General features: G+C 36.1%; 1 protein-coding gene across 2 annotated transcripts in view; it reads left to right on the forward strand.

Annotated features, from left to right (window-relative positions):
- Positions 1-21,336, forward strand: part of LOC118276693 (sex peptide receptor) — a 320,099-nt gene that overhangs the window by 148,993 nt on the left and 149,770 nt on the right. The window lies entirely within an intron of this gene.

Raw genomic sequence — 21,336 nt, forward strand, 5'->3', positions numbered from 1 at the left:
GCATCGCATGTAGGCATTGCTGATGATGCAGTACGTATGATGTGGATCAGTGGACGCAGTTGTATGAGTTCCTATACAAGACAAACTAAAATCCGTTAGATGCGATGTGTACGATGCGGGCCTGTGGACGCATACCTTAAAAGTCCAACTGTGGTTACTTCACCAAAATTTTTGTCCTGCCTCTTACGCCGGTAGCCAAAAACTTCATGCTATGTCACCACACTAAAAAAAAAACAACTGGTGTTGTTTTTTAACTAGTTTGATTTCCTTTTCAAAGAAAAATCTTATCTAGTTTTTCCTATTTTCTACAACGGACAGGTCAGCCGGCGAGCTAGACAATGAAAATAAAACTTTTTAATTTCCGCCCTAGATTCTAGAAATACTAAAAGGTAAATGGTGACTATTCTTCCTTAAAGGGCAGAGGTGCACCTGCACACATTATTATTATATTACATTTAAACCTTGATATTACACCTTTCCTTACGTAATACCCGGTTTTTTTTGTTTGAAAAATCAACTAAATAGATACATTGCCAATCAATCCTTAGACTACTTACTCAAAAGTCGTATTTGCAACCACACAAGAAAAAGACAGACAGCACTTTCTATAAAAAAAATAAACCTACAATTACAAACCTCCTCCATTTTGGAAGTCGGTTAAAAACACCCACTCATTCAGACATTAGTTCGTTTCTAAGAATCAATTTACTTAATTACGTCGAAAGGACAGTTGTCCACACCTTTTGTTTACTAGCTCTGCACCCGGTTCCACTTGGGGCTTAATGGGCTTGTTTGCTACAAGACAATAGGTGTCGTCTTACTTTTATAGGGTAGGTTATTGGAAATAGGTTGATTGGCTGGTGAAACGATTTTGGGACAGTTTGGTTGGATGGTGCAGTGGGTAGGTAAGACTGCTGTTTTGCGTGTAATGGGTTTATCTTAGAGACCACACATTGTTTATTTGGAAACATATGTAAATGTCACGTAGATAATCACACTCGGTACAATAGGGATGATGACTGGGTCAAAAATAAATTATTACAACTTTTCAATACAATAAAATATTCAAAAATAATCGTACTTTCATTCATAAATTTGATGAACTACTTAATTTTCGATTTTTTTCTAGCTAAATTTCTAGAAATAAGTCTGCTATTTGACGTCAAAAACTTATGACGTCATAATAGAGTGTTTCATACAAGTTCATAGAAAATATCAAAAAAAGTATTGAATTTGACTAGAAGCTGTTCCGTGTGGAAATGGAGCTGTTGAGACGTCGCGAGGCAGCTAGTTATCCAGCTAACCCAGCCACTGCGCCCAACATACAGTTTGACAGGTTAGTATCATTACATTAATACCACTAAGGTGGAGGCTACACTACGCTTGCCTAGACACAGTCTCTACTCATCATTACACTACTGACATTAGTTTAGCCACACAGGAAAAAACATATCAAACAAATAAAAAACTATAAACTTAACCAAACCATCAGAAAAAACGATTTATTTCAATCACTTATATTGACAGACCAGTTTACACTGACCTCTCATCCCTTCAACCAAATAAGGGATTCATTTAAATCCATAGTTCTATGTTCATTGGTCTTTTTTATCTTTCAACGTGACTGAATTTCAGTACCTACGTATTGGTTCGTAAATATGAATTCAGTAGTCATTGAGGGGAATGTCTAGATAAATCTAGGCTTTTCAATCTAGACTGAACTACATAGATTCAAAAATAGACAGGAATGAATCAATGGTCCTTATATTTTATGAAGGTGTGAACTTTGAAGGCTTTTTGTGATAATGGGTATTGAATTCTGAATACCCTTTTGTAAAAAAGTATATGCTTTCAAAGAGAATCACTTCATGTATGACAATTTTAATAGCAGATACTAGCGACCCGCCCCAGCTTCGCATGGGTGCAATGGATATTATGCATGTATTATACATATATATATTATAAACCTACTTCTTGAAATACTCTATCTATTTAAAAAAACCGCATCCGTGGTGTAGTTTTAAAGATTTAAGCATACAAAGGGAAATAGGGACAGAAAAAGCGACTTTGTTTTATAATAAGTAATGATTTGTCGATCTACGTGGAAGGCTAAGGGGGAGGCCTTTGTTCAACAGTAGACGTCTTTCGATTGATGATGATGATGTTTTTAACGAAGATATAAATAATTTTCTAATCAATTAATCTTGAAAAAAAAATAATTAAAAAAGTAACAAAACAAGTTCGATTCAGAAGCATAGAAAGTAATTTAATTAAAACAACTTTTGACAGTCCGGGCCCATTATTATTTTTAACTCAAATATTTCCTTCCTATAGTCGGGTAAAAATACGCGGCGTTGAGTATATTGAGAGTCAATTAATGAAAATGTTAATGATTATGATGTGCTATATAGCTGTGGTACAAAGATAAGTCGCCACAAAGTAGCTGTGCGAGAAAGATGCGCTGCTCGAGTATGCGTATATCAATAGTAGGGAAGCCATCCATAGTACACATTCAAAGTCAAAGTCAAAGCATTTATTTCAATTAATCCTAAATAAGGCACTTTTGAAACGTCAAATTTAATTGTCCATTAGTCTGTCTGTCTGTGAAGCTAGGTGCTAGCTTCATAGCACGCATCTTTCATAAATGTATCTATCTAAAATAGTTCCCGTTTCCACTCAGTTTATCTATGTAACCAGCGCGAATATATGTAAACCAATGAATATGATTGGTAGAAGCTAAACGCACACACAGCAACGTAGCATACCACATCTCTGATAGAAAAGCAGCTTTACAGCACTGTTATCTATTACAAAGCGTTTAATATTAAATACTAAACTACACCACACCATTTCAGGGAACCCAAGATACAAACACTATATCGATTCACCTCCAAAATGTCCCTTTTTCACCGATCAAGCCCTCCTCCCTCAAAGTGTGTCAACAATCTCATAATCCCTCCGTCTAAGCTGGAACCATCTAACGACTCTTTGACGAGTATCAGACGGCACAATGGACCTTAGTGAGGATTAATATTCAAATCTATTCTAAGAGCTTAAGGTGTGTTTTTGAAGTTTGCTTTAAAGGTTCATGGTGTTTGAGAAATTAATATTCACTTCGCCTGTTACGTTGTATAATCAATCCGTTTTTTATGGAATAGGGGGTGAATGAGCAGATGGGTTACCTGATGGTAAGCGATCAGCGCCGTTTATAGTCACCCGCAACACTAGAAGAGTCACAGGTGCGTTACCGGCCTTTTAAAAAGGTGTAAGCTCTTTTCTTTCAAGAAAACTCATTTTTTATACTTACATAGTTTATTACATAAACCTTCAGGTTTATGTAATAATTATCCTATGTAATAAGTAAATCTTATTTCACATGTTAGACACAATACTACAATACACAATACTACAAATTGTCAGTAAATTTTAAGAAATTACTACATTCTCTATGTGAGATGCCTTTTGTCAGAAGGGGGAATGATAATTTAGAAAATAAAACATCTCAACTTTTATCGACGAATTTTCCCTTGCTCAATTACTGCTCTTACAGCTACTCGAATAAACATGTAGTTTAATATGTTTGGGCACATTATAAACTCCTCAATCAATTACAATGAAAATTTCCACGACTGTACAATCCGATTGTACAGTTAAATCATAAGGTGTGTAGGTTGTATGAAATTACGATTTAACAGTACAATTCAACTGTACAGTTAAAGTTAGGTTAGGTTGACAAAAAGTCAGATGTTAAAAAACATAAATAAAAATAAGAAAGTACTACAGAATTAATGGGCTCGTTTCATTTCTCATCATTATATTCTTTACTTACGAAACTTCTAATATTTTTTTTCGGTGAAACTTTTCAACACAAGTTTATATCTCATTTCTGGTATTCCGCGGTAATGATTATACTTTCCGTGGAAGTCGGCAAATTGTCGGGATTTCGTTTAAACGAGTTTCCTATTTTTATTTTATTTTTTTGTATTTACTTCTATTTTTTTTTTCTTGTAAATCGTTCCTTCGTATTGGATTTTGTGTTATGAAGAGCTTTTCTTTAAGAGGTGAAAATCATCCAATGCTTTCTCCCTCTCTTTCTCTCAAAGAGCCATCAGACCACCACAGATGGCGCCCAGTAGGGCTGATGCTTGATCCGGAGCTGCGGACTATCTAGCGGGTTTACTGGGGCTCCGGCTTGAAAAGCCGAGGTGAGAGTCTGACACTCCCTTTCACCTCGTCTAGGGCGAGAGAAGACATTGGATGATTTTCCCCACTCAAAAAAATAATACATTACTGAACCCGGATAGCAAACAGAATCGTAATCAGGAAACTCGATGGTTACTCATTTGTTTAAACACCCGTACACACTTTGAAGTGAATCGATGATTGCTGACAGATCATGGTGATATTCTCAAAGAATCTCACATTTTCCACTCCACTGGTTACCAAAGGACCAAGCTAAATGTATTTGAGATATTTTGCCCTAAATTCCCTAAAGAGGTTGTTGCCACGTCTTCCTTAAAAGAAATATTTAATTGTGCTACAGAATTTGGAGTTCAGTGACCTCGTTAACAGAAGGTTGTTTGAATAAGCTGATATTATTACTTGGGTATTGGATTTTCGTTGAATTCTTTTACAATGATCCGTGTTTAGGATAGTAGGTATGATTGTTGTGAATTAGATTTGAAATTGTTCATCTTTAATACCTGTTCGTGACAAACTCTTTCTCTTTTTTTTTTAAACATAAGAGTGAGATAAAATCTTATGCTAAGTATGCGTGCTATGGATACGTAGGTACTATGAGTGCATGCTATGGATGTGTGCTATGGATGGCTTCCCCTACTATCGGCATCGGTGCTTACTATCGGTACTCGCACAGCTATTCTGCGGCGGCGCATGAAGATGTGTATACATGACACCCAGGCTTAAAACAACGATGTGTGGATCACACAAAGATTTGCTCCGAGTGGGAGTCAAACCTGCTACATGTTGCCCAGCCACCACACCAACCATGCAGTTAATTAGTTAGTATAGTCAGTTAATCTAATTAACTATTAGACTTAGAGTAACTAACTGTAGTAGCTAAGATACAAAATTATAATTATATAAGCTATAATATTATATATCACAGTTTATGATTAGGCTTAATATTTAGTAATCTAATAATACACAGATCTAACCACAAATTATCACTAATTAATGGTTAACACCTCATCTGTCATATTCAGGTCTCCAAATTAGGTATATCTAGTTTAAGCTAGGGTATTGATTTATGGCCTATAATTCGTAATTGAGAAGTCAATTTTCGAAGCTGCCGATATTCATAACGTTATGTAGAAGTAACTAGCTTCTGCCAGCGGCTTCGCCCGCGGTCTCGTGGAGTAAAAAAATATATATTATGTGTTATTCCAGAACATAATCTATTACTGTTCCAAATTTCATCCCGATCCCTTCAGCCATTTTGACGTGATTGAGTAACAAACATACGTACCCAAACACACAAACATTCGCATTTATAATATTAATAACCTCTGGAATTAGAGACCGTCGTTACGTTATACTTTTTTCATCTTTTGTGGAAAACACATAATTATTTTCTTCTCAAATGATGGAAAGTGGGTGTACATTTTATAGCGGCATTACGTTCCGTAATGTGCAATTGTGCATTGCCGACCGCTTTGTGGATAAAAGGCGTGACGTTGCACGTTGCACATATTTTCTTTAATATCCTCACAAGGACGGAGAAAGTCAAAGCAGTCAAGACCAGGTCACAATGCCCTTGAAATGAACCACATAAAAATAGTTACAGCATTTGAAAGAACATTACATTCCACACACAAAACGAAACGTTTCCTATCTTCAAACAGCATACACCATCAGTCAAACTGATTTACGCATAACACCAAGTCGGAGAAACGTCATAATATTATTTCTACGTCTAATAAAATGGCTGCCAATAAAACAGCTATAAAAATATGGATAGACTATAACGTCAGTTTATGTCGCTTAAATATGAGTTTATTGAATGATCGTGATCGTATTTTTATGTGGTTAATTATGGATATGGTATTTTTCTAGTGGACAATTCTCTATTATATCACCACCTTCCTATTATATTCTTTTTAGCAGTGCCGGCGTTAGGGGGGGGGCGAGATGGGCCGATGGCCCAGGGCGACAAAGTCTGGGGGGCGCCAATAAAATTAAAAACTACTACTAACACTTGATATTGCTTCCCTCAAGTGGGCCACAATATTTTTGCCCAGGGTCAGTGACCCTTACGCCGGCACTGCTTTTTAGGAGTGAGAGAACCATGCTTCGGCACGAATACGATACCATGGCCTCACAGAAAACCGACGTGAAACAAAACTCGCGTTATGTTTCGTTTTGTGTGCGAGTGAGGTTACTGGATCACCTCCCTTTCCAATCTTCCCAATCCCTGACTTCCCAACAACCCTTAAATATCCTAAAACCCCAAAAGGCCGGTAACGCACTTCTAACATCTCTGGTGTTTCGGGTATATATGGGCGGTACCTATTGCTTACCATCGGAGGATCCGTCTACTCGTCTACCGGATTAAACCATAAAAAATATTTAATCATTTTCTATCTCCAAAAACAAAATTAATAGGCTCGCTAAGTACCTACGAACAAATAATATAAAAAACTTGGCTAACTAAACTCCTTATCAACTAGTTTATTAACAAACTTTCCTTGCAATTTCACGGTCCTGTGATCTTAAAAAACTAAATAAGAAACAAAATAAAAAACGGTAGACACGACTCCTTTTATCATTATTTTTATGTTCTAGAATCTTTTCATACTAATATTATAAACTAGCTTCCGCCCGCGACTCCGTCCGCGCGGATGTCGGTCTTCGCATGGATGTTACATTTCTCCATTTTGAGTAACTCTACCAATGACGTTTTATTAATGTCTATTGGACCCAAATACGGTTAGGACCATAATAATTAAAGAGATCCCTCTATTAAGCTACTGCTGTTGAGCTCGCGTTCTGTAGTATAAAACTGAAAAATAAAGATTTTTTTTCTACGTATTTTTCCAGGATAAAAAGTATCATATTTTATGGCCAGGATAATAAGGTATTATAGTATACTATTTATTTTTTTAATATTTTCAATGTACAGAATTGACCCTTCTACAGATTTATTATATGTATAGATGTGAAAGTTTGTTTGTTGGTTGGTTTGGATGCTTATCCGTCATCATCATCATCATATCAGCCACAAGACTTCCACTGCTGAACATAGGTCTCCACTAATGACTTCCAGATAGGCCGGTTGGAAGCGACCTGCATCCAGCGACTCCCTGTAACCTCAATCAGGTTGTCTGTCTACCTTGTGGATGGATGTTTGTTCATCAATCACGTTGAAATTACTGAACGGATTTTGATGAAATTTGGTATACAGACAGGGTATGGGACTGAGGTGTGTGATAGAATAGTAACTTTTTATCACACGGGAATGGGAGCGAAGCCGCTGGCAGAAGCTAGTGGATAATAAATAGCTTATAAAACTGTACAAAACTTTTTTAAAAGGTAACCACCGTCCATTTTCTTTACCGCCTCCATTATTTTTAAGGCAGGAAATATCCCTCACACCTCCTAAGCCTGAAAAATACTATACTGAAAACTGCATCAAAATCGGTTCATCTAAACGCGAGATAATCATATAATTTTTTTGAAGTCGGTAAAAAATATGATTATACTATACTGCCTACCCCTTCAATAAAAAAGGCCGTGATTACACAACATGTAACATTGAATAATAGTATGTCTCATAAAACTTGGAATTGTAATATGACCATTATAACTTGACACGTAATTCCGCCACAAGATTTATTTTGTTCCAGGTTTTCTCACAAGTATTTGGGCGGGAGGTCAAGTTATACTGGTCGTTTGCTTCAGCATTTTTTTGCGACATACAGTATCGCTGTATCAAAATTATGGAAATAAGTTTATGGGCATATATTGAGAGTAATGTGGAGGTCACAAAAATGTTGTAACAATGTATTTTTACAAAATACACGATGTATTTTCTGTGTTACAAAAATACTGCTGAAAACGTTATAAAAAGCTCTGTTATTTCAAGAAGTTGTACTAATACTAATAGAATTTGTGATTTGAACGCCTTTTTTTCTACTGGGTAATTTAATTTTATTTTAACATCAATTAGTGTGTTTTACTTTATGCAGAAACCAGACCCAAAACTCCTTGCTCACCAATCGCACTTACACTCCTCTATGCATTAATCTAATCCGTATTTTTATGGTATAAGCGCTCACACAAGCGTTGTTTCACGTCGGTTTTCTGTGAGGCCGTGGTATCACTCCGATAGAGCCGACCCATTCGTACCGAAGTATGGCTCTACCACACTTAACACTTCATTTTTACGAGAATCAAACGTGCATACATATATCCTCTCAACATTTTGCTTATAATATAGTATCTCTAGGATAACATGTTGAATTTTCCTCAAACTTTTTCCACCATAAATCTAAACTCGCTACAGATTTACTACATACGTTTACAGTATTTAAACTATGGTTTAAATCTCAGTTAATGGTCTTAGCTTATACTTGTCAATAATATAATGTAACGAGCTGTTGAATAATGGTAACCAGACAACGTTTTGAAAGATTTAGTTTAAAAAATTAAAACGAACTATAAAATTGAAGTGTTTCTAGAAGTAGTTAGATTGAATTTTATTGAGATTTTGCGAAGTGATTAGAAAGATTTAGAAGTTTGTGTCTGTAGTTAACTACTTTTGAGTTATTTAGTTGGTTTATTTCTTGTTGGTAGAGTGGTCACGAATGCGATTGCCGAGTCGGAGATTTGAAGGTCATAACACACTTGAAAAGCACGGCTCCGGCTCGGCTCGGACACGGCGTCTCATCCATGCTTGAATATCAAGTGAGTCGCAAGTGCGAATGCTCAGCAAAGAATCCTGGAATGTCTTGAGTCAACCAAAATGTGGGAAAGCAGTTTGTCTCACCTCCTTTGACACGATTAACGCAATATCGCTATTTAATCTATAATATAAAAATAAGTCGGGTTTACCTTCCTGACGCTATAACTCCAGAACGCAAGAACCGATTTCCACGTTTTTGCATTTGTTGGAAAGGTCTCGTGTTCCGTGAGGTTTCAAGAGAGAAAAATTTCAAGAGAAAAGCAAGAAAACAGGGAATATCGTTGGTGGCGAAACGAAGTTCACCGGCGTTGCTAGTATGCTATATAATAATATGAAGTAAAAACTTTTACTGGGTAATTTAGCAACTAAATTGCGTGTAATTTTCCTCTTACAAAAAACTGCTTCTTACACAAAATTGAAGCGAGCAAGCGTAGTCTGTATCATTCATTAATCTGACTTTACGGTTCACAGTTAATATTGTCGACATTAACAGCCAAAGTGACGTATACTGCCTTCTTTATGTTGTGTTCACGATTCATGGCGCTTTGAGTAAAAATATAACAGTTTTACAGTTCCTGAAAATCAAGCTATATATAGTTTCAGCTGTTTCAGTACGAATGTACGTGTTATTGTATTCGTGGAGTAGTTTTCCTCCTATAAGGTAGTTACCATAAGATTTTAGCCGGTAAACGAGCAGACGGATCACCTGATGGTAAGCAATCGCCGCCGCCCATCGACACTTGAAACACCAGAGGCGTTACAAATGTGTTGCCGGCCTTTTGGAGGTTTAGGAATTTAAGGCTTGTAGGTTTAATGGTTGTGGTAACTTGGACCCTAACTTTTAGACCAATAAAAACTAATATACGCTTTGCTCTGGATTTCGATTGGTTATAGAATTTTAATCACAGTTACCGCTTAGGGCCAAAGAAACCGATAACTAACAGTATTCAGAAAACTGAAAATACAATTGTTTGCCTAACTAAGAAATCGAACCCATTGCTCGGCAGTTACACTTAAGATCACTCAACGGCAGATTAGACACTCAGTGACAGCGATTGCTTACCATTAAGTAATCCGTCTGCTCGTTTATACTAAAAAACCCATCTGCCAATCATAGAGATTATAGCTCCCCTCTCTCAAGTAGAGCAGGCTCAAAGTCAAAGTCAAAATTATTTATTTAAATTAGACCAGGAAGGCACTTTGAACGTCAAAGCAAATATAATAATATTAATAACGTCTGTCTGTCGGTCAGTCCTCTAGTGAAGCTATTTGCTCGTTCCAAAGTGTAGATTCCTATGGAGAAGAACGAGCAAGAAACTCCAAAGATTACTCTTTTCCAATCAGATTCACAATGCAATTCATGGTTACATTGTTTCGATTGCTTTAACTATGTGAAAACAATGTAAAACTAATATTTGTTCAAAGTGATAGAAAAAGCAAATAACCCTGAGGACAACAATCTTTAACAACTTGGAGCTCATTGTCTAGCAGTGGCCTGCCACGAACAGTTGACGTTCATCATGTAAGTATTCCACATCAAAAACTTACCTACCACACTCCTACCTATACAAAACTTGTCCAAACTTGTAGACTTCTCAAACAATCCCGTGTGCTGCTCTAGTTTACACAGCTATCGTATCAAATCCCGGGCTACGCTGCGTGAATCCGTTTAAAGTTCCCGTTCCCGAACTATAATCCCGGGCGGATATAACAGCTCTATAGAATCCCGGTGAGTATTAGTGCTATGGATTCTGAATGGACGAAATATTGACTGCGTGTTGTAAATACGAATGTAAATTTTGTTGTTAATAGACTGTTACAGTGTGATGGTTTGGGCATTAATCGCCACGCTTGCTCAATGCGGGTTGGCGATTTCAAACTTATAATCAGAAATTATTAGCCCAGTTTTCCTCACGATGTTTTTATTCACCGTTTGTCAGTAGTGTTTAAATAATCTTAGAAATTCATATTGATATTTTGCCGTTGCTAGGTTTCGATCCCGCATCCTCAAGCATGAAAAGCGGACGTCTTCAACGTCTAGGCCACCTATTTTAGGTCACTTACTTTTTAAGGTGTAAACCAGTTAGCTGCCAAGTCACCCTAAACACTAGAGGCGTTACAAATGCGTTGCCGGTATTTTAGGGGTTAAAGGAATTTAATGGGGAACCTAACTCCTTTGCCAAACTCTAACCTAATTTCTCTCAAGAATCCTTGTGCGGTTGTCGAACTTCCAAACACTGAACCGAATAGGTAGGCATTATAAGTTTATAAACTGACATGGTCATAGTAATATCATTAGAAACTAAAACGGAATATTTATCATGTTTATTAGTATTTGTGAGTTTCCAAAATTGAAATAGGTAGACATTTTCAATACAATCTATTGTATCAATAGAAAAATAAAACTAGAAATATGTCTAGAAAGATACCTATGTCTAAAAATAGAACTAGATACATCACAAACCCACTTTATGTAATAAGACAGAGTACCAACAAAATGTATGAATGTATATCCTTTGAAGTATATTTTGAAAATATTATTTTGTAAGAAAAGGTTTAGGCGTAGGCACGCAAATCCTTCAACTGGCCGGTATGACAAGGAATATTTTTGAAAAGGGATCACAGAGTGACAGAAAATATTGTTTTTTAGATGTATATTTTAGGTTTCTTTACTTTTTTGGTAAAATACCTCTATAGCAATGATATATGGTAGCTCATAGGTAGACGTGCTCCATCGTTAGCCACATCATCGCTTGGGAGATGGTGGCCAATGATAATGATCAGGTGAGATGGTGGCCAAATGCCATCCTACTAAGTATTAAAAAAATATATATAACTACCTCACTGGTTGAGTGATCGTAAATACAACTGATGGAAAAGAAATCTTGGTTTCGACGTCCGAGTTGAGGACAAAGTACATTTTTTTTCTAAACCAACTTTAAACAGCAATTTGTGGAACACACAAACAGTTGCTCCGTGCGAGAATCGAATCAGCTACACGTTGCGCGGTAGCCGGTTGCCCAGTCAGCACATTGGACACTTCTGCCTACTCTTTTGAGAATTAAATGGTGTAACGTCATTTTATGTCATATCGTATGAAATGATAAATTGCAAAAAGGTTACAATGTAACTCTTTTACACGTCAAAAAAACAAAGGTACTTATCCTTACTACGAGTTTGTTTTACGTTGAGCGAAAACAAAACTAGATCGCGTTTGGCGCTCTGATTGGCCAGCTCGAATGAATCAACCAATCAAAGCGCCGAACGCGCTCTCAATTCGATCTCGTTAAACATAAAACAAACTTGTACTAAGCCTGAGCACTTCTCAGAAAAAAAATACGAACTATTTTCACTCGAATAACAATATTCGATAGTCAACCTTACAGCCCAATCACCTGCAAACAAAATTCAAGCTTCGATTGTTTAAATTTACAGTTCACTCTTGCGTAACTAATGCACCAAATTACAGTTGACATTCGTATTAATATTACCTCATTAGTTCGAACACAAACAAATAGTGTGTGACTGATTTCAATCTATTGACAATTTAGTGCAAAATATTAATTACGGTGCGTTTGTAATTGACATAATTAATTTAGTTCGCGTTATATTACGTTTGTCGGTATTAAATGGGGTAAACTGATCGTGTAGGTCTGTAGGTACTTATATATTTTCTTTTAAATGCAATGTCACGCCTTATATCCCCGAAGAGGTAGGCAGAGATGCACATTTCACCATTTATGTTATAAGTCAAATGTTCTAAGGAGTGAGCTTACCATAAGTTGGACACAGTACCAGACTTCGTTTCGAAAAACCGAAAAAGCCCAGTAATAAGTACTTCGCCTGACCCGGGAGTCGAACCCATTAGTTTCGACGCTGTATTGTCGTTACTTTGTTCCTACATATTTATACAATATAGGCCAGTGCAGATAGGTTTTGAAACAAAAGAAATTTATAGTAGAATGAAACCTATTGGAAATGGAAGAGAATATGCTAAAAATGGAAAAAAATAAAAATTCCACTCCATCCGAGTTCGGGAAGTGGGGGGGAGGGAGGTTTTAAGAGGAAAAATCGGTTTATCGCAATTTTCGGCAAAACTACAAGTCCTATAAAAAAAAGTTCAACGGCAAAGTTGTAGGTAATAAAAAGATCTACAACTTTTGTATTTACACTTTTTTTGTATTACCTCAAAATTTTGTGAAAAATTCAAAAAACTACGATTTCGGTTTTTTATTGTTATCTTCGACAAAAATATTTATTTTTTAACGAAATTTTGTGAAAACGTGCCTTTATATGTACCAAATATATTGTATTTTTTTGGAATTGAAAAATTAATTTTTTTACCAATTATTGATTAAATACCGAAAAATTATCCTAATTTTCAATCGAAAATTCACGCGTCAAAATATCAGATTTTTTATAAAGTTCTGTGGGGCTTTTGTTCGTTGAAATCTCTACTTTTCCATAGTGTAAAAAAAAATAAACGTTACTATGGAAAATGTTCTGAAAAAACAGGTGATAGTGAACGGTGGCTGGAGATCGTCGCGTGATTCACGACGCCCGGAGTGTCTCTGGAGGAGCGAGCGAGACTGGGATGACGTCTCCTCCTTCTGCGAAGCAGTCATGCTAGCAAAGAAGGAGGCGGGGCACGTGAGGGAACGAACCTCCTCACCTCCCAGCCTTCGCGAGAGATACTCCGGGCGTCGGGGATCGCGCAAAGTACTCTGGCCTCCGTAAGTACGGGTCTGTAGACGGCGAGCAAGGGTAGCTTGCCGCCCGAACAGAACTAGACCCGTGCATGCAGCGCTTCGCGTTCCGCGCGCGCCTCAAAGAGCCATCAGAATACCTCAGATGGTGTCTAGTATGGCTGATGCCTGATCCGGATCTGCGGACTACCTAGCGGGTTTACCGGGGCTCCAGCTCGAAAAGCACGACTAGGAACAGGGTGGTTTTTAGTCAGTAAGAGTCTGACACTCCCTCTCGCCTCACCTAAGGCGAGAGAGGTCATTGGATTGGATTGGATGATTTTGCCACCTTAAAAAATAAAAAAGGTTTATAAATTATCTTCAAATAAGAATATATAAGTATCTACGTATTTAATTAAAACAAAATTCTACATTTTTCTTATAACATTGTAGATGTCTTATCAAATATAAACATTATTAACTTATTTGATTGTTAATCATAGTAGAATGTTTTAATTTATATATATTTTTTAATTGTCAATGTACCATTAAATCTTACGCTACATAAGTTAATTGTAACTAGTGGTCGCCTAGTGGTCGAAATTCGACCATATACGATTTAATTTACAATACCACTTAACATACGTTCAAGGATAATTTGTATTTAACGAATTGCTATTAGTTTTGTAAAATTCAAATTAATATATTCCGGCACATCATGAATAACCAAACCTCCTTCAATTAGAAACCTCTTTTCATATGAGACGTGAGAATATCATCGCAATGTGTGTCAATTTTGACGTTTTGTCAAATACGATACTATGTATGGTAGTGTGTGTAATGTTTTATTTATTAATTTAATGTATTTTATAAGCATTATTTTTGAAAAATATTAACGTCCTGCAATTCTCCTACACATAAACTATAAGTGTTCCAAATTTTATGCTCCTACGTATTTTCGTAAAAAGTGTTACAAAGTTTTTGCTTCACGTATATAGATAAATAGCTCAAAATTGTGCATAATGATGAAAAACAAATTTTTTGATTCGAGTTTTTTTAGTTTATTGCGTTTTTTCAGAACATTTTCCATAGTAACGTTTATTTTTTTTTACACTATGGAAAAGTAGAGATTTCAACGAACAAAAAGCTCACAGAACTTTATAAAAAATCTGATATTTTGACGCGTGAATTTTCGATTGAAAATTAGGATAATTTTTCGGTATTTAATCAATAATTGGTAAAAAAATAAATTTTTCAATTCCAAAAAAATACAATATATTTGGTACATATAAAGGCACGTTTTCACAAAATTTCGTTAAAAAATAAATATTTTTGTCGAAGATAACAATAAAAAACCGAAATCGTAGTTTTTTGAATTTTTCACAAAATTTTGAGGTAATACAAAAAAAGTGTAAATACAAAAGTTGTAGATCTTTTTATTACCTACAACTTTGCCCTTGAACTTTTTTTTATAGGACTTGTAGTTTTGCCGAAAATTGCGATAAACCGATTTTTCCTCTTAAAACCTCCCTCCCCCCACTTCCCGAACTCGGATGGAGTGGAATTTTTATTTTTTTCCATTTTTAGCATATTCTCTTCCATTTCCAATAGGTTTCATTCTACTATAAATTTCTTTTACTTTTTACCTTTATTAGAGGTATCTGTACTGGCCTAATAGGTAAATGATCAAATAATGTATCAGAGATATTCTAAAAATCGTTTTTTTAAAAAGAGTAACGATGGAGTTTCTTGCTCGTTCTTCTCCATTCGAAGCTTCACTTTGGAACGAGCACCTAGCTTCAGTGACAGACGGACTGACGGACATTTCAATTTGACGTTTCAAAAGTGCCTAATTTAGGATTAATTGGACAACGCAACAACTCCTAATTTCAATTAATTTAAGTTACCATATACTTTACCTGACTCAAGCATCAAACCCAACACCCTACATGCAACCACAGTGCACAAACACAAACACATGAAACTAAAATAACATTTCATTCACATCACACAACATAAAACATAAAACACTGAAATACCGTAGACCGTAGCACTGGAAAACACATGACGAATGTTTTCCTTACAGTTGCACGGAACTCTAAAAATCTCAGTGGAGAACTATGTACGGAACGCGCATTAGCTACAGAGAGAAAGAGATTTACGACATTACACTGGAGGCCGAAAAATATGCACTATGTGTTTCGGTATTGAGATGCCATAGAATAAAATATTCTGTAGATGTTTTGCAGACATTATAAATATTGTACCTATATTCTTTCTTTTTTGTTAATGACGACAAGTATTATTATAATGCTAATAAAAAAAAAACTACTGAATCAAATTTGTAATGGGATCTAAGTTGAGAAATTCCGCGTCGAAGACAAAAAGAATCACGCAAATCGGTCCATAAACCTCGGCGTAATCGGTGTACATACATAGGGTAAAACCGGGATAGATGCCGCGCTAGGATAGATGCCTCGTTTCTAAAAACTCAACTACGGGAGAACGAAATAGCAAATTCGTTGTTTAAATACGTGCCACATGCACCCCCCACCTCAATGACGCGCGAGTTGTTGTGCTAGACTGACGTTTCTCGCTTGTATGTCGCAGTACATTCGCAGCGGACGCGACGAAGGCTTCAAAATTTCAAACGTAAGTATTCACTATTCCATATCTTTATAAACAGTTAAATGATTACATTTTATTTGAATTGTTTTAATACATTGGTTCTTTGTGAACACATTTAAGAGTCAATCACTGATGTTTGCATTTATTTTATTTATAAAATATTGAGAGGCATCTATCCCTAGTGAAAAGGATAGTTGCCCCGAGTTTACAAGGGATAGTTGACTTTAGGGGCTTCTATCCCTCTATACTGCAAGTGTTGCTCTATACTGCAAGTTGAAGTTGAAAAAACAACTACACTTCCGGTTTCTTCAATTGATTGTTCAACTACATTTGAAAACGAATATTTGTATGTTGCAGACCTGAACGTAACACCACCCAATATGCCATCAACTTCATTCAACCGAAACTCACCAAGCCTTTTGATCGATCCTCAGATTTTAGAAGATACTCTTATTGATATTGTTGATATAGGTGATGATTCACTAATAAGGATTCTAGATAACAAAGAACACACCTTCTAAATTTTTAGCCGAAGCATCACCAATACCAAAAATTCCTCTGACTTTAGCAAGAAGAACTAAACAATCGGCAGATATTCTCAATTCTAGAGAAAAAATAAAAGAAAAAAGGGATATAGCGGAAAGGAAAAAGAAACAAATACAATCTAAGATAAACAAGACTGAAGCTACCAAAAAAGACGAACAATGAAAAAATATTAAATAATAAGATTAAACGAAATTATTATCTTTATTTTGTTAGAGATGAATATTGTTTTTTCTTAAATGTTAAATAATTATTTCTACGTTGAAACGGGAATGTTTCGTTTGAGATGATAATTTTAATATGTTATCGCTTAAACAGTTTTTTTTTTGTATTTTTTGTTAAAGACATGCATAAATATAATTATGGTTAAGCATTTTATATAAAGATAATAATTAAATATTACATTGTGATTACGTATTCTTATTGATTATTTAAAAAGGCATCTATCCCGCATCACAGGCATCTATCCTCTTAAGCGATTTCATGGTGAGGCGTCTATCCATATAGGTAGGCACCTATCCCCAAAAAATGTGTTTCGCAAAAATTTTATTTTTGCAAAACCAGTAATGGTTAGGTAAATAAATACAGGTTCAAAAGCTCTATAAATGATTAAACTAACTATATTACAGGGACAATTTATGCAAATATGTTTGGTATTCAAATAATGAAACACTTTCGAAAAGTAGGGCATCTATCCCGGTTTTACCCTAGACAAAAAAACAAACCGGCCGAATTGAGAACCTCCTCCTTTCTGGGAAGTCGGTTAAAAACGTTGCCCCACACTATGATTTTCTCCTGTGTCGTAGTAGCGTTTACAAACATACAAGTTCACATACACATGACATCCAGACTCGGAACAACAATTTGTGGATCACACAAAGAGTTGTTCCGTGCGGGAATCGAACGCGCTACAGGTTACGCGGCAGCCCGTTGCCCAGCCACCACGTCAACTGTGCAGTCATACTGTTTGTTATAACTTTCGTAAATAGTGATTATGTTTATATTATAATTTCGTAAGACATACTAAATTAATTCCTATATATTTCGGCTTACTCATGTAACTATTTGACAAGGAACTCGACTAGTTTCAAGACATGCTAGATGCTCATTATTCATGAGCAGCATTCCGCGACACACGACGCGGTGACAGTCGCGCTGCTACCGTCACGGAATGCTACTAATAATTAAATTAATAATTGAGATCTGTTCAATATTTCAGGGGTTTCCCTCTTACTTGATATAATAGCAACGTCACGCCTTTTATCCCCGAAGAGGTAGGCAGAGGTGCACATTACAGCATGTAATGCGCTATACAATGTACACCCTGTTTTCACCATTATTTTGTGTTATAAGCTCCATGCTGTAGGCGTGAGCCTGTTGCCATATACTGGGCACAATTCCAGATTCCGTGCTACTGCTGAGAAATTTTCAAAAAACCGAAAAAAGCCCAGTTATACTTTTCGGGACCTGGGAATCGAACCTGAGACGCCATGTCCGGCAGTCACACTTACAACCACTCGACCAACGAGTCAGTCTCTTATTTGATATAAAGCATGTGGCAGCAGAGAATATAATTACATTAATAATTGTGCAACTCTTTGAATAGTCAAAGAGTAGGAGTTACAATAATTAATAATAAGGATAAGTTACAACTATTAATAACGGGTAAAGACCCTTAAACTTAGATAAACATAATTGACACAGCAACAGCGCTTTCTAATAAATTCTAACCTTTAAAACTGCTATATTCATCCTATAAAACTAAAAAAAATACTTCGGCTTGGCAGTAGATACGTTTTTATTATTGAATTTATTAACAAAAAAAAACTCGTAACACAACCAGAACCATAGCAAAAAGCTAGTCTACAAAACAAAATCAATAAAATGTAATTTAGTTTCGATCAAAGGCCTTCACTAACTGCATAGGTTATTTCATACTCTATGCTATTACAATGCGGCAGTGAAAAGAGTACAATATTTAAAAAAAAATTTAGAACATCCATTTTGAACGGTCACTGAGTAAAATGGAGCGTTCTATTTTTTCTAAATATAAGGGCCTATGCACACCACGTTTTTTAAACGCTTACTGCCACACTCAGAGACATTTAATGATTACTTAAACTATTCCTTAGTAACGATTTTGTTCCGAAAACAATTGCTAAGGACTGGGTTAAGTAACCATTAAGTAACTCTGAGTACGGCGGTTAGAAAGTTAAAGTTAGACGCAGCCTGTAGGCCTTTGCACACCTGACGTGCGTGTGTATCGATACAAACGCGCGTCTGTATCGCTACACACGCGCGTTTGCATCGCGTCTGCATCGCTACACACGCGCGTCAGGTGTGCAAAGGTCTACAGGCTGCGTCTAACTTGCGTGCGTATCGCGTCTGTATCGCTACAAACGCGCGTCGACGGCGCGTTTAAAAAACGTAGTGTGCATAGGCCCTAAGGCTGAATGGATGTTTTTTTACAAACTCATGTGTGGATGGACAGTTTTCGTTTATTACTGGGTCCGTTTAGGCGCGAAGTTTGATTAATGGGAAACTAAACGCTGTGTTGCGTCGGAATATTTAATTGAACTAGCTAGTCATGCTTGCTGCCTAACCAAATACCTATGGCGTGAAGCCAAATGTTATTTAGCGACGAATAGACAGACAGACAAAACAGAAATCTCGAATGTGCAGGATTAATGACCAATTTCGGTCAATTTGTGCCTTTCTAAACGCATACCACCACGACAGCAGTCATACATAATTATGCCTAAATGTAGGTATCTATATATTAACTTTATACAGTCCACTTGCATTCTTTTTTTTTAAGTGAATAATAAACCTTTGAAGTGTCCACACGTAGTTTTTAATGTGCATACACCGTCCAAACAAAAATCATCCTTATCGCCGTCATCAGTACCTTAAATACGGTTTACCTTATAGCATAGAAAATATGACTTGACTTTAACTCACGTTAATTCCACCAAAAACCAAATTACACAAACACAATTCAACTAAACTTGTGTCGGTTCAAGTCTCGAAACCTAACTAACGAAACCGATTATTTTCCACCAGAGATCTGCTATGTCTTTGCCACGAAGATGTAATAGCTAAGCTGTAAGAGCTGTGCGAGAAAATGCGTAGAGAAACCACCAAAGCACATATGCAGAGCACGCCACTTTCCATATAAAAAACATAGCTTAGTTGAAACCGTGGAAACGGGTTTTCACAAGTGCTATGCTGTGTCCACTAATGAATATGATTGGTAGAAGCCAAACGCATCCACAGCAACGTAGCATAGCACATCTCTGGTGGAAAAGCACCCTAAGAACCATACTCACTACCACTGACAAACTAAAATAGAATAATAAAACGACTTAAACAAAAAAGTAAACAATTAAGTTGTGTCAACCCTAGGGATAGTTTTACGTCAGAATATGATTGATCGACACACTTCTGAGTAGGGTTGCCTCTGGAGACATATTGAGGGATGAACGAAAAGCTATTTATATTGGTTCCAAGATGTATACGTGTGTTTGTTGATCAATTTCTTCTTTATCTACTGATTTAATAAAATTTTATTATACATTTTTTGTTAAGCGTCTTAATGCCAATTTCATTAAATCCGTTCAGTAGTTTCAGCGCGATTGATGTACAAACATCCAAACAAACAAACTTTCACATTTATAATATTAGTGTGACACAAAGTTCAATTTTATGAGACAGCAGTTCTTTAGTTTCAGTCAAATGTATGTCACTTAATTCGCTCTTAAGTCACTCTTGAAAATAATAGCGGGCTGAATAATGAATTCTATCTAGACTCTTATATAACCGGCCTCATCTAGCTATTTGAAATATTGACGTGTAAAAGTGTTATTTTATAACCTATTTACAGAAATAAATATCATTTATCATTTATGTCATTTAATCAATTTTAACAACTTGTATCTATGTGATTTTAATATTATGTTTTATACAATTTTTATCTGTCTGTCTGTTTATTTATTCCGGCTTATCTCTGAAATAACTCGACAGAATTTGACGGGACTTTTATTGGTAGCTAAGCTGATGTACTAGGGAGTAACTTAGGCTACTTATGTATTTTACAAAATGACGTCACAAAGTCCGTAAATGTCTGTCACGCGAGCATAGCTGCGGGCATCAACTAGTTCTTCATAAAAAAAGGTAATTACGTTACGTTATGTAATTCTCTCTATCTACCTCCATTTGAAGTCATCAGACAATATATTTAGTTCCCAGTTATCCCTACAGGGGGCGATATAAGCGTTGCCATGACGCCATGGGGTGCTGATTGCATCGTTATGGGGTAACACGTTATCGGTACTTTATGAAACTGTTATACGATATTGAAACATTATGGGAGGTGTAATAGGTCGTAAGTGTTATCAGTTATATTGGGTAGAGCGACAGGTATATGTTGTAGAATTAAGAGTATTTTTTGTAGAGTAATCCAAGAGTGGTATGTTTATAATAGGTATAACATAGTGAACAAACAATATCAACATAATCAACAGCCTATATATATCCACTGCTGATCAAAGGCCTCTT

The sequence above is a fragment of the Spodoptera frugiperda genome, chromosome 17 (genome assembly GCF_023101765.2).
Source record: "Spodoptera frugiperda isolate SF20-4 chromosome 17, AGI-APGP_CSIRO_Sfru_2.0, whole genome shotgun sequence".
Lineage (NCBI taxonomy): Eukaryota > Metazoa > Arthropoda > Insecta > Lepidoptera > Noctuidae > Spodoptera > Spodoptera frugiperda.